This window comes from Megalops cyprinoides, chromosome 18 (genome assembly GCF_013368585.1).
Source record: "Megalops cyprinoides isolate fMegCyp1 chromosome 18, fMegCyp1.pri, whole genome shotgun sequence".
NCBI lineage: Eukaryota > Metazoa > Chordata > Actinopteri > Elopiformes > Megalopidae > Megalops > Megalops cyprinoides.
The window spans coordinates 22,812,524-22,826,627 of NC_050600.1; positions in this window are offsets into that span (position 1 = coordinate 22,812,524).

Below are 14,104 nucleotides of genomic sequence, written 5' to 3' on the forward strand. Positions count from 1 at the left end.
GGTAGCAATGAGAGGAGCAATAATAGGCATGTTGGAATGCTGTGTTCCACATCTTTTGACCTGGCATTATGAAGTCATTTAAATGGGATTTTAATGTTATAGATTTGCATGACTCAGCCGTTGAGCTACGCTGCTGTGACTATCCATATGTCCTGAACCCAAGCAAAGCCACAAATGGACGCCCAGAATTCCAATGGAAAATGGCCATCAGACCTCAGTGAAGTCGGACACATTTTATTCATGCTCATCTTTCACAGTCAAGTTACCATTGATATTGCCTTAAAAGGGATGAAGAAATAAAACTGTGATTACACATTAAGCATAAACCAGAGTACTAAAGAGGATGACAGAGGAAACAGCAATGCAGGTCTTATGTGGACTCTTTTTTTCCTGTCAGTAAATGGTTGAATGGGAGAAAAAAAAGATATCTAGAGGTTGCAGGCAACCATGTGGATTTGAAGCCAAATGGCTGGTGTTAAAAAAAATGTTAAAAAAAAAAACTAGCAGAGACAATGTTAGAAATGGTAGTTCCTTCAGTGAATGCACATAACATTAGCAGAAAAAATGAACAGAAAAATGTAAAACCTACACAAAGAGGCAACAGCATTAACCATACTAGGCGTAGCTGGATGTTGCCTGGGAAACAACCATGAGAAGCAATCATTTCATTCCTGTTGCTTGTGATGAATGTAAGATGAATCAGGGTTGTAAGAAGTTATCCATATATGCGACACATATTTGGTGGCCATACCAGTCATAAATATATTTCACACCATTCACTGCCCTTGCATGAGGGCCTACAGCAGTCAACAGCAGTTTGTGAGTATCTATTGACTGTGACTCGTAATGAATACATTTGAGTCTAATCATGTATGTGTATGAACTAATGTGCAATGATGCATGGATGTACAGCCTGTGACTTGTAAGGGTGCCAAATGTGAAATGAATGAGTGAATGCGGTCAAAAGTTATCAGTGCTTTAGAAAAACAAAATCCCTGGCCACCGCGGGCACTGGTCACAACTTGGCAGATGAAATCAAGTTCCTTTTTAATGTATATTTAATGTATTGTAATGTGTATAACTGAAGAGAAAAAAAGACATACAGAAACAAGGCAAAACAATATGCTTTCAGCCCTTCTAGTTTGAAGGCCTTAAAAAAAAAAAAAAAAGCAATCCGACGGATTACTTTTGGGAAAGGTCTGAAGATCTGTGGGATCAACACATTATTATCACTTCCAGCAGATGGTCGAGAAAATGTTTGTGGATCAATGCAAAAAAGGTTTCATATCAGCTAATGGAGTGCAGGCAGAGCACTGTGGAACTTTCGAAGTACTTGACTTTCATACCTGTATTGATTCACAGTGACAAAAGAAAATATAGGAACAAATATGATACCGGATATTGAATGTGCTAGATGTCAAGATTATATTATAGTGCTGGCAGAGTGCTAAGGAAGTTCGTCTTGGACACTCCAGAACATTATTTGTGATGGCCGAAATCCTTTGTTGAGAACTGTGCTGCACCTGAATGGGACAGAAGAGCATAAAACACATTTGTTACTATTATAGCTACAGTATATTTTTCTTCTCAGATATCTATCCATTGTTTAAACCATATATTTTACAGTAGCTTTCCAGGCACAGCTTATAAAAGCAGACTTTTCCGAATGTGACTTAATTTTCTCTTTGTTTATTTTAGATTTTTAGCATTCTGTCACTTTTGAGCTCAGCTTTAAAAAAAAAGCTGTATAATGCACACCTCTTTGGCTTTTTTTTTTTAATGTGGATGTTTTTAATGTTCACCTTCAGTACCAGCATAACACAAATGCAGCTTCAATTTTTGTTGGTCTCTTTTTTTCACCCATTGAAAGAAATACATCAAAGTCAAGTCAGTTTATTTGCACATAAAGAGAGATGATACATAATAGAGGTGTAATTTAGTTCAGTGATCTATGCATTTCTCTCTTTCACGGGCTGACAGGAGGACAAAATATATGCATATTTAATACTGGAAGTGGTAAATAAAGCAAAACTGTGTTCAGAAATGAATGTACATGTAAATATTTGCCAGCATTTAAATGACTAATAAATGTGTCCTGACAATTCTGACACACATCAATATTCAGATGAAATAGGGAAGTAATGCCCCTAAGCAGAAATGCATTACATGTATCTTTTATGCGTGTTTTTTTCATGGGTTACAACATCTTGCTCATGTACACTTATTTGCTGTTTTTTTTTTTCCTTCCTGTTTTTTTTTTATTTTAAAAAGTCAGATAGCTGTTGACGTAAACCCCTTTCGTGAGACTGTTCTTACGGCATATCCGGAGGGGATTCGGAATTTATTTATGATTCCATGTAATATACATGCAACGACCAATTACGTGGAAATACCGAGGTGATGAATGCCAGGATGCAAATGAGTGCTTCAGTGTTGCTGGATTGTGCTCCCGCAGTCTAATGTGGAGAATGGGCTTTGTAATATCACAGCTGGAATTTTCTCACAGATGAAGTTTTTTTTGTCAACACCACAACACACCCCAGCACACACACACACACACACACACACACCACCACCACCATTACCACCCGCCTGACTCATAAGCCCTTGAGCAGACTCCCTGAATCAAAGAAATGATTTCCAAAGCTTAGAGATGTGTATCACAGAGGCTTAATGTTGTGCTCCTTCACTCGAATGTGTTATTATTATTATTATTATTATTATTATTATTATTATTATTATTATTATTATCACTGTAATTCCTGTGTGGCATCTGCAAGGGAATTTCATTTTTGGGAGCGGTGTTAATGTTGGTTTAAGGTCATGCTGTCAGGAGGGAACCCTGGCTGAGAGATAGGGGGTGTCTGCACGGTGTGCTTTGGAGGAGCAATGGTGATGAAACTGCTGAAATGTGTGTACTCTTACATCCCTGGTCTGCAGGCCTAAAAGTAGAACTTTTTTTGCCACTGATGACTCAGAAGTGTTCTTATTTTTATTTTGTCCACTGTGCATAGTTGCTTCCAGATTCTCAACTTTCTCGTTACAGTTATTTATGTATTCAAGCAGGTTTGTGGAAGTGTTGCCAGAGTTGTGGTTAAGCTTGCTAATCACACTTTGCTAGGCATCACCATGAGAGGTTAACTGTGTGACAAAGTGCATCAAAAGGTTGGTGATATTATCATTATTACAACCACATATAAGCTGTCTGTTACAAATAAGCTTTTATTACATCTGAGAGTTCATTCAGTACCTTCATTTTTGACTTTAAAGCATCAGATTTTTCCCAACTAATATAACGACAGTAGAAATAAAACTCACAGTCATGTACTTTCTATTGTCATTTTAAAAGTTTGTCATTGCAGAAAAGAAAACAAAACAGAGCCTTTCATCAAACGGAAAATGTAATTGGTCAGAACGCTGTATATCTTTCACGGCCCTTACTCCATACCCCTGTAGAACTGTCATGACAAACTAGCAGGGAGGAGGTGGTTCGTTGCTGGACAATGATTAGAGGGGACGCAGCTGACGGTAAGCAAACAGCCAGCGCGATGATCATTAATCTCCGCGAATTAAACTCCGCTAAAATGAGTGCCGTTCAAGGCGATCCGCCGTCAGAGGAGAGGATGGAGATGATTAGAGTTCTTACAGAGGCACCGAGGGAGGCAGCTCCCGCTGAAATTAGAGCAGGCTCTTCTTAAAGGAGAGCGAGAGAGGCACTCAGTGCACTTAGAGCTTCACAAAACAGCTATTTATGCTGTTGTTTACTTTGAGTAGTGGTCGCACTGCCGCAAGGCATCACAAATGAGGGGTACAACCGCCTGTGAGCTAATTAATATTTTTGGTGACTGGTCTGAGAATGTTCAGCCCTGATAACTCTAGATATACTTGACATTGGTGACACACATATGCAGACATGGTTTTAGGTGGTATTTGAGGAATGTGTTCATGTCACAGTCTAGTTGAATAATGCCTAATTGGCCGCATGCATTGCATTTTACTTAGAGACTATATCAGATTAAACAGAGTGAATATTTGTAGTGTTGTTGTGAGTACGAGCAGTTTTTTTTTTTTCCTACAAAAAAATATCCCTCCCTGTTTGAAGTGAAAGATCTGAAACCATCCTTGTCAGTATGGCTTCCAGCGTTTTTTGTCATCTTATTTGCTCGGTTGTTTTTTTGACCTTCAATCAATCATCCTATCAGATGTCTCAAAAATTGACACTTGTAAACGCTATCAGGGCGAACCTCTGTAATGAGTAACACATCGGACTGACAGACCAACACTGACAGGCATGTCGGGGCTCTTTCAACGGCGGCGGGCACACTCTAAAAAAACTCCTCTCCTGTTGATTGTGTTGCCTCTTTGACCTTTGCTGCATCGAAGGCTGACCTTCATCTAGTGAAACGGATGCTTTTCATGGCAGATTCTCCCCTTGTGTTCTGACTGTTTGTGGGCTTCAAGAAAGGCCTGGAGCATGCATGGTGGGTCCAACTGCACTTTAATTAATGACCTGATTATCCCTCTAGGAATCAATTAATGAAAGCACATATATTTCTGTATGGTTACTCAATGGACAGTGAGGGGGCAATGGACAGATAAGATTTCGTATTGGTTGTGCAGAACTCTGTCAGTGTTGAAACTCAATATTACTTGAACACAGCAATTATGAATGTATAAGAATTACATATTGAAGCAACGTGTTTATTATTTCAAACTATTAATTTTTTCTTTTTCTTTTACTGTGTGTACTAATGGTGAATCGTGTAGCAATTGATCAAATTATTACACTGGTTACATAACAGTACAAGCAGACCATTTAACTAAAGAATAACTGAATCCAGTCCAGTAGTGTCACACTCCTAACTGGATGATGGAGGTTTTGGTGTTGCCAGCTAAACACTCAGACAGGACTTGCCAGATTGCACCGCTCAGGGCTGTGATGTGGATCACTCCAGATTAAATACCAGGAGACTGTCAGGGTTTACATGCATGTAAAAGGTATGAAGTGCAGAATTGTAGTCAATTCTATTTCAATTCAGCCAGTTCAGTAAATTAATTGAAATTTAACTCATTGATTGAAAAATGTTCATAGAGAATGATGAGCTATTTTCAGTTCATTAATTGAATTTCATTTCATTACCTGAATTGACTGAACTGAAATGGAATTGACCCCAGATCTGATCCTGTGCAGTCTTGGGCCTTGTGTGAACACAGAGTCCTTTCCCCACCGTAATGTCTTTTTTTCAGGTCCATCCAGCTGTATGGAACCCATTAAGGCTACACCTTATGAGAGGTAGGGATGTAAAGAAGTGTTACTATTTTTCCAATTCTTGCACTGAATTTTTGGTTGTCCCATTGGCCATAAAACCAATGTCGAAGTGAGAGGGTTGGGAAAAGGTAGTCTCGCTTTGACACTTGACTCACAGTCAGGATACAGCTCCTCAGACAGAATTGGTTTCACATGCGATCTCAGTCGTCATTCATGAGAAATGTTACCAGCATCAAGCAGCCTACAGACAGATATGTTGTGTTTCCGTTTTCCAGTTTTTAGCCCTATATGTTGTCTGTCACCCATCGCCCGAGCTTGGAGGAACCATACTGTTTTAAATGACAAAATGCACAGGGGGAATCTGGCACATTTTCCTTAATACCTAATTTCAGTGTTTTTCAAACCGTGAGCGTTCCAGGATTCAGCCTGGATTACTCCAGCGCCTTCTAAACTTTGAAGTGATTAGTGTCTTACTGGGTCACACGGTCATGCATGGTGTACAAAGTAAAGTGATTATATTCGGCTGAGGCAGAAATCGTTGTGTTAGCATACATCAAAACATGCTGTACGCCTGGGTATTTAGAAGAGTACCCATACTGTTTTAAGCCTTGGGTTCTGTTTAAGATAAGAATGTGCACTGTAAATCTGGTATAAATGCAAATGGTTATTTGTAATGTTAAACTGTCTTAATTTAGTATGGGAGGACCTATCTTATGTATTATAAGTAAAGAGTGAATTTTTTTTATGATAAAGGGAATTACTGAAGACAAATATTACCACTTCTCATTTCAAGGGGAGAGAACTGATCATGTGCTTCAAATAGCTGTCTGCAGTAAGAGAGAAGAAAATGAGAGGAAGGCAAGACATAAGTAGACTGACAGAGGAGAAAAGGAGCAGAGAGATATGGACAGAGAGAGTAGAGCAAGAGACAGAAAGAACAGAGAAGGAGAGAGACGTAGAAAAAAGCAGTGTTATAGAAAAAGAGACAGAAAGAGCATGGAGTGAGACCAATATAGAGACAGAAAGAACGGAGAAGGAGAGAGACACAGAAAAAAGCAGTGTAGCGAAGGGCAAGAACAGTCACCCCACCCAGCCTCGAACCCAGGTCTGCAGGGTACCAACCATGAGACTTTGACTGCAATGCCAAAGAGCCAGGCTTGTTGGTATGGCAGTCAGAGCGCATACTCAACTGTAGTGACAGCATACAGAGAAAGAGCATGGAGTGAGACCAATATAGAGACAGAGAGTTAGAGGGAGAGATGATGATCACATGATAAGGAATTCTAGTTAGGGGCTATGGTGACGCAGATGGTAGCATAGTGAATCCTGAAATAGATGTGGCTACCGGACAAATGTGTAGATGTTAAGATTGCAATGCAAAGCAGCCCAGATGAGAGCAAAGCAGTACGTTACACATTTATCACGTTATATTGGGATATGGTGGTGGAGGGGGTGTACAGTGTCTTACAGAGGCGTAAAAGTGTCTGGAAGCACTTGGGTAAATGGAGGTTATTTAGGGATATTACTGAGTCATACTAATTAACTGCTTACCATACAGTTAAGGAGCTAATCTGCTTTGAGGGAGCGCTGCTCACAAACTGGAATTATTTCACACGAAGTTCAGTTCAAAACTGATAGGCTCCTGTCTCAGTCCCGTCACCAAATAGCAGAAGTTTATCTCCCGATCGCCTTCTGCTGTGCAATAATTATGATGTTGTGGCTTGGGACAGACAATCAAATAATGAAGGCACGGTTTAGCTGAGTCACAGGGGGATGCTTTCTCTCTCTCCCTCTCATATTTTTATGACATTCCTTGTTGGCTAGGGAGACACACACACAAAAAACATCTAAACAAACCAGAGACCAGTGGTGACTTTTTGACAGGATTGACTTGTTTTGTGCAACGCTAATTTACTTTATTTGATAGAATACTCTTTTCGGGACTCCGCAGTCCTCATTAATCATTCCAGTCATTGATTTCTAGCCAGTCTCAATTAGCTCTCCAGTGTCACCTGGATATCCACAAAAAATGCCAGTTGTTAGATGATGGTTTGAAAGTGAATGAACTGGCTGAACTGCATCATACTTTATTAACACGTTGTCTCTGCTTCAAGTGAAAAGTCACTTTGCAGGCAGTCTTTGTGTACTTTGTGCTGTTCAGCTGAACACTGTGTGCAGCACTGCTTCTTCCCTTTGCGTTAGAAGCAGCCTGACGGTGAGGGAAATGACTGGAACAGCCACCAGACCAGAGGCCTATCGGGAACTTCTGGCCCCCTTTAAGAAACTGCTTCCTACGGTCCTCAGACCTGAAGGCCAGGGACAGGTTCTGACCGACAGAACTGTCATGTCTTGACAGCGGTGATCCATGCTATTATCTGGAATAATTGTGCGTGCTGCCATGGCCGGTATGGAAGGGCAGTTGCCATGACCTGAAATTGTGTGTAAATGAGTACATTTCTGATGATTGCCTACCATTTGACTGCTTTTTGTAGAGGAGCCCCCAACCTTCTGTGTTCAGAAGACAGATTGACTCCTTCAATTGAAGAGTGTGCAGCAACTGTGGTGGCTGAGGACAGGGCAACACTGTTACAAATGCAGCCCCTTGCTCTCCAGTACTTCATGAAGTAGAGCTCAATGATAGCGTAACCATGGCAGCATATTTATGCTTGAAGGACTGCCTTGAGCGCAAACCCCTGAATTCAGGCAGCATTTGCATTTATTTGTAAGTCATTGAATCCAGGGGAAAGTGTTGGAACTGCAATTCAAGAGAGCCGCTAAATTTTGGAGCAAACCTGTAATTCATATGGGAGAATTCTTTAGCAATTTTACGCCCTGCAGGTGAAGTCTTCGAAGGGCTATTATGCTGCTGGCTTGTCCTTCTGTTTTTTGTCCTTCGTCCTTCCATGGTTCTGTCACAGAAGTTTGCCACTTGTGCATGATGAAACTTGACAGAAAGTTTTTTTTTTTTTTTTTTTTTTTTTGCCTTCTTCTTCCAAACCCACTGAATTCCAGGACACAAGGTTAGTGCTGAAGGTCATACATGTTCCTGATAGTTAGAGCCTTCAGTTTTTCTCAACAGTTTTCTGCAATGCAGTTCAGTCCTGTGAGATGAGGTCGATACAGCTTTTTTCAGGCCACTCTTCAGACAATTATGCGATTGCATCTCCCCAACCATCTCTGTTGATGAACAAATTACCATGAATTTAGTACAAATGACAGCAATGTTTATATCTGACACTCTAACATGCTGAATTCAGTCTGGATATTTAGAATTATGGCCAATGTGTGCATGCATGCATGAAATGTTGTGCAGGGGAGTGTTATCAATGCTTTGAAGGGTGTAACCATACACCTTTACATACAGGTCACACTGTGGGACACAAATGCACTCATATACATACATACCTCTGATCCAAAATTAAATTTCTTACGCTCACCAAAGTAAACACATTCATAAACTAAACATTAATCTGAATCAGAAGATAATGAAAGATTCTGCTCAATATTTTGCAGTCATTGGTTTTCGCAGTCACAAGTTTCCCTTACATAAATGTATAAGTAGTATTACATATCATAACTGTAACATAAAAATAATATACATGCATGTTTCTGCTATTATGAAAGAATGTTCTTGGCTGAAGTTAATAGGGAATCTGAACCAACTGTAAGATTACAGATATAATGGATTCTTCAGGTAGAAAAGCAAATTTCACATAAATTTATCACAAAATACAAAAAGTGCTGTAATTTGCATTGCAGGTCTCCCTTTTAACTTAATTTCTGTAATTATTATCTTAAAATGTGGGAAAAAAAAAAAAACATAACTGAATGAAACACTCATCTGGTCGGTTTGCAAAACTGTGTGCAGTTGGTTTTCATATCTTTACAGACTCTTCAGTAATGCTTTCCAAATATTTTCTATATATGACAAGATTTCATTTGTACTCTCCTCTCCCAAGGATATATTTTTACCTGCCAGCAGCTCTCCTACCTGTAGAAGGCCAGCATGAGGTTTTGAAAGCAGATCTTTAGGCTTGCTGGATAAAAATATGGTCAGCCATTTTCAGCTATTTTCAAGTTGGCCGTTAGCCACAGGTAAACTGCATTTCAGTACAGATGCATGAACAGTTTTCCTCTCGCTGTGGCAATGAAATCATCTATGTAATGGATAAAAAAAAAGTCAGACTCAGTGTAATTCCACTTTGTTTTGAAGACATTGTGGCCTCATTTTTTAAATTGAATGGTTTGGTTGCATTTTCAATATAAATGGTGTTAGTTGCTTCATGTTACATGGCAGTCATGCTAAGTATGGATTAGTACCCTGGGTGTGGAGTAAACTGGTTTTGAAGCTGCATGTACAGATCTGATGATAAAATAACCATGGAGATAGTGGCCCTCAACCCTCAGACACAGTGTGGGAAGTTATTTTTGTTGTCCTTTCTTTTGGATGTGGAAAATAATCGAAATACATTGACTGCGCACAATTCAGCAGTTCACACTGTTAGCTTCTTAATCATATGGGACATGTTAATTCTACTAATTGTTCCTCTTATTATTGTGATACTCATAATAATCACTGTTATTATCAACTCTTTTCTCTTCTCACCCCCATGATTCATTGGTTTACTGCATGCCTCACAGAGATTTTTAACTGGATATTAATCTATAAAAGTCAGCTCAGTTTCTCTGAGTCTGAGGCAGACCCACTGCAATAACAGACCAACTTCTCAGTTCCTTAGTACCTCCCATATACTCTGAACAGCTCTAAGGCTTCTCAACAACATAAGAGAATCCTTCTGTTTCTGGAAAAAAAAAAAAAAAAAAAACTCTGGTGAGGTGACCCTGGTGCTAGCCTACCAGCTGTCTAAAACTCTGTCTCTCCCAGCCTGCAGTCTGTCATCAGCTGTCATACCACTGGCATGAGCTCTCCTACTTGTGGGTCAGTTCCAGGTATTCCTGTCTGTGGTCAAACATTCTCCTTTATTTACCACAACTCAACTAAGAACACACATTTACCTTGCTGCCCAAAACCTGCTGCCCAGTATCTGATCACTCCAGGGTCCTTCAATCCACTGTTCACAACCTGTGAATACTGAAGTATAAGTTAGTGTTGCCTGTATAGATCATTTCAATGCTCATGTGCACATTGCCAGGATGTAGTCATGTTGCTCTGAAGTATAATTTTTATGTTTATGCTGAAATGATGACTCTTCCATGCTAATATTTTATTACTGCTTTAGAAGTTCTATGCTCAATTACGGTGCTACAGCTTATTCCTAACCTATGTTTTTCCATTTTTGTTTATCCTCTAATATACATGTAACATATGTTGCTTTTTATGGCCATGAGAATTTCTAATGTGATTATTTTAAGTACCCAAACAGGGCTCTCATCTTGTGATTATATGAGACTGTATGAGAGCTTTTCATAATTGGTATGAGACCATCCTTTCCTAGAGTGGGAACCTATTCTACCTGCTTGCGAATAACATCCTTTTGCTTGCACGTATCCCTGTGATTTTATAAGAAAAATACAATAATGTATCATGTTCCACATTGCATGCTCAAGAAAATGTTATCATTATTTTCTAATTGTATCACACAATTAAAATACATTGGCTAATTAAACAAATTAGCATCGTTACACAGTCCAAGAAAAATATAATGTTCAAAGCCAGAAAATTACATAGTAACAACAATTAAAACAACTTTTTAAACTTCTTTAGAGTGCTTTGAGTTTTGTGTCTTGTTCTACTAGGATACTACTGCACTGCTACTTCCAAGCCACATCCTTCTGGCCATTAAAAAATGTACCACCAACCATTGTAATAAATGATTGGTTAACTTTGTTATGAGGTCATGAGGGCTACATGAAACTACTTACAATATTAATACTACTTATATCTAATCTTTTTTTAGAAATATTTATATATTTTCATATTTTATATGTATATATATTTTTTTAGAAAATATTTTGCAGTACATAGTGAAACATCATGAGAAAACATGCCATCTCACTGTAATATTGTTTGTTTTTCAGCAAAGGTCGAGAGTGATAAGCTGTTCTTTCACTAGCTCTACCAATATCTTAAGACATATTTGAGTTCATACTACAAAAACACTGGCTGGATACAACTGGATTAATGGCTTTCTGTGGCAGGGTGGCCACAGACAGCCAATAATCCTGTACCGGGTGTAGATTGGACACCTTCTAGTATGTAGATTTGGCCAGTGGCTATTTATTTTCCTCGTTGTGGGGTTAAGGAGTGGAAAACAATTTTGATATCAAACAAAAATAACTAAAACAAGCCACACCTACCTAGAAGGGTGAATTGTCCTGCTTAATGGCACTTCACATAAATATGTAGGTATATCACCCACCATAACATACAGGCAGTACTGCATGTGCCGTTATAATGGGCCTAATGACGGCAACAATAACACCTGGACTGATTAGCCATCAGCCACAGCTGTGCAGATGTCTTTCTGTGATGTCACAGCTCTCCTAGGTTTGGAAGCCTCCCAGGCTATGGGAGACAGCAGAAAGGACCAACAGCAGCTAAGCAACATCCCTTGACATCTATTTTTCATGGCATTGGGCAATGGCATAAAATAATCACAGACAAATATCTAGCTAGTGACACAGGCCTACTTATAACAATGTGTTGATAAATGTTTTAGATTACATAAAATTACAGATGAAACATTGTACAGCACACAATACAACAAAAATATATATCTTTCAGTGGCAGTATTCCTCCTGAAGCAAAGTGAACTACAATGAATTTGCCAACTCTCAGGTGTCATTTAATGTTTTTTTTGTGGTCTGACATCATGCATCTAACCATCACTAACCATTTACCCACAACATTAATACCAAAATCCATTTTACACGTGCGATAGAGATGTGACATTGATCTTTTTTGTTACCATATGTGCCCCACTCTCTGCACCCTTTTATGAAAAGCTTTTGCTAAACCAATTCAATGCTTCCAAGCATTAAAAGGCAAATAGAGAGAGCCCTTGAATGCACCCTTTGGGTGTCCATGCTCACTATGTCTTCTGAAACACACGTGCAGGCTTTTGTGAAGAATCCTTTCCTGCTGACAGAACTGCTTAATGTCATGTAGTTGAAGGTAATCTCATCAAATCGTATGTTACACAAAGGGTTCCAGTCCCACAGAGCACAAGGCTGTCTGCTGACACTTATACACAGAGTACCTATAGAATCCCTCCAATGTCCTCAAAGTCTGTACATGTTAAAGGCATGCATACTGGCATGTATATTTGCTATACCTCTTGTTCTGACAGCTGAAGGTTTTTCCTAGCATCTTGAAATCCAGGGTCCAGTGTAGGAGAATGATGCTTTTCCCAGGGCAGTTGAACACACTCTGATTGGTGGTCGCCCAGCTCATTATGACAGGGAAGAGGGCAAGAAGAAGAAAGGAAATCATCTCTTTCTTGCCCTGCTGTGATGTTTATTTGCGGGGAGGCCTCAGACGGTCTCTTCAGCCGGCTCGGGCCTTTTATCTGCGCGCTATTTCACCGCGGAACAATACGGGGCACCTCGCTGTCACCCTGCCTTCTTCTGTGAAGGGCATTTAAAAGTTGAGCCGGGTCTCATTACAGCGATATTCGTGCTACCTTTTACAGTTGTCAATTTACTAAGAGAGTTCATATCACAGCTCTCCCCCGAGCGTGCGCGTTGTCACTTCAATGAAAAACATCATCCTGATCTCTCCCCGCCCGGAGTTGTGTGCAGACTTTAATCTGCGTCAGCTCCCAACAAACACAATTAAAACAGCACGTAATAAACCGGACCCATTTTAACATTTTTTAACATTTCACAAGGCATTAACATTTTCAGCACCAGATCAGAAGGGGACAAGGATATTGCAGAAAAATGCCTCAATTTGCACTGCCGGTTTTATTTATTTTTTTTTTGAGGAGGGTTTTAAAATAGACAAACTTTTTTTTTTTTTCCCCTCTCCAACCAGACACAAATCCTGACCTTTTCAGAAGTGACAGAGTGCCTCAGCATTATAATAAATCAGCATTTTTATGAGGAAATGACTTTGAGGATGATGAAGTATTGTCCCGTTTGGACGTATCCTTCGGGGTGCTCTGAAGTACGGCGTAATTTGAAATTTTCTTCATAGTGAAACGCATTGAGGTGGTGATGAATGATATTACAGGACCCCCTGGAATATTAAATGAGGTATTGGTTGAGATATAGGTGTAAACCTCAAAGCTGTTTTTTAAGCACAATCACCATGGCAGTTTCTTTCCCCTGAAAACAATAAATAAGGAAATGATACAGATGTAGCTGAAGCAGTTGTTTCGATCTTTTTTAATTGTAGCATTTATGTATTTAGTATGGCAATGATTATTATAGTACTGTGTGATGAAATGACAGATGTGGGCTGTCATTTTCTTGATGTACTGATGTTCATATGGCCTTATTATCTATAATTTTTTACCTCTGCTGCTCTGGATATCAACATCTGTCAAGTAACTGTCTTCTTAAGAAAATGTCTTCTTAATTAGTAGCTGGAAGAATTTAATATTGATTTTAAGCCTTTGAGGTTTTAAGAACATAGATATCCAGTAAATTAAAAATGTGAAAAGAAAAATAAGGACATTTCAGTGCTGACCAAAAAAAGAAAGCTAAGACGACGTTGAGGGTTTAAATATTTGCTGTTAAACCTTTTGCTTTTAAACCGCATTGTTATGATCTGTGGAATTTGATACTTTCCGCCCACGTCGCCGCGGTCTCCGCCGCACTTTCCAAATGTCAGCTCTCAGCTCTTCCAATGTAGCAGGCGTCACAGCTGGA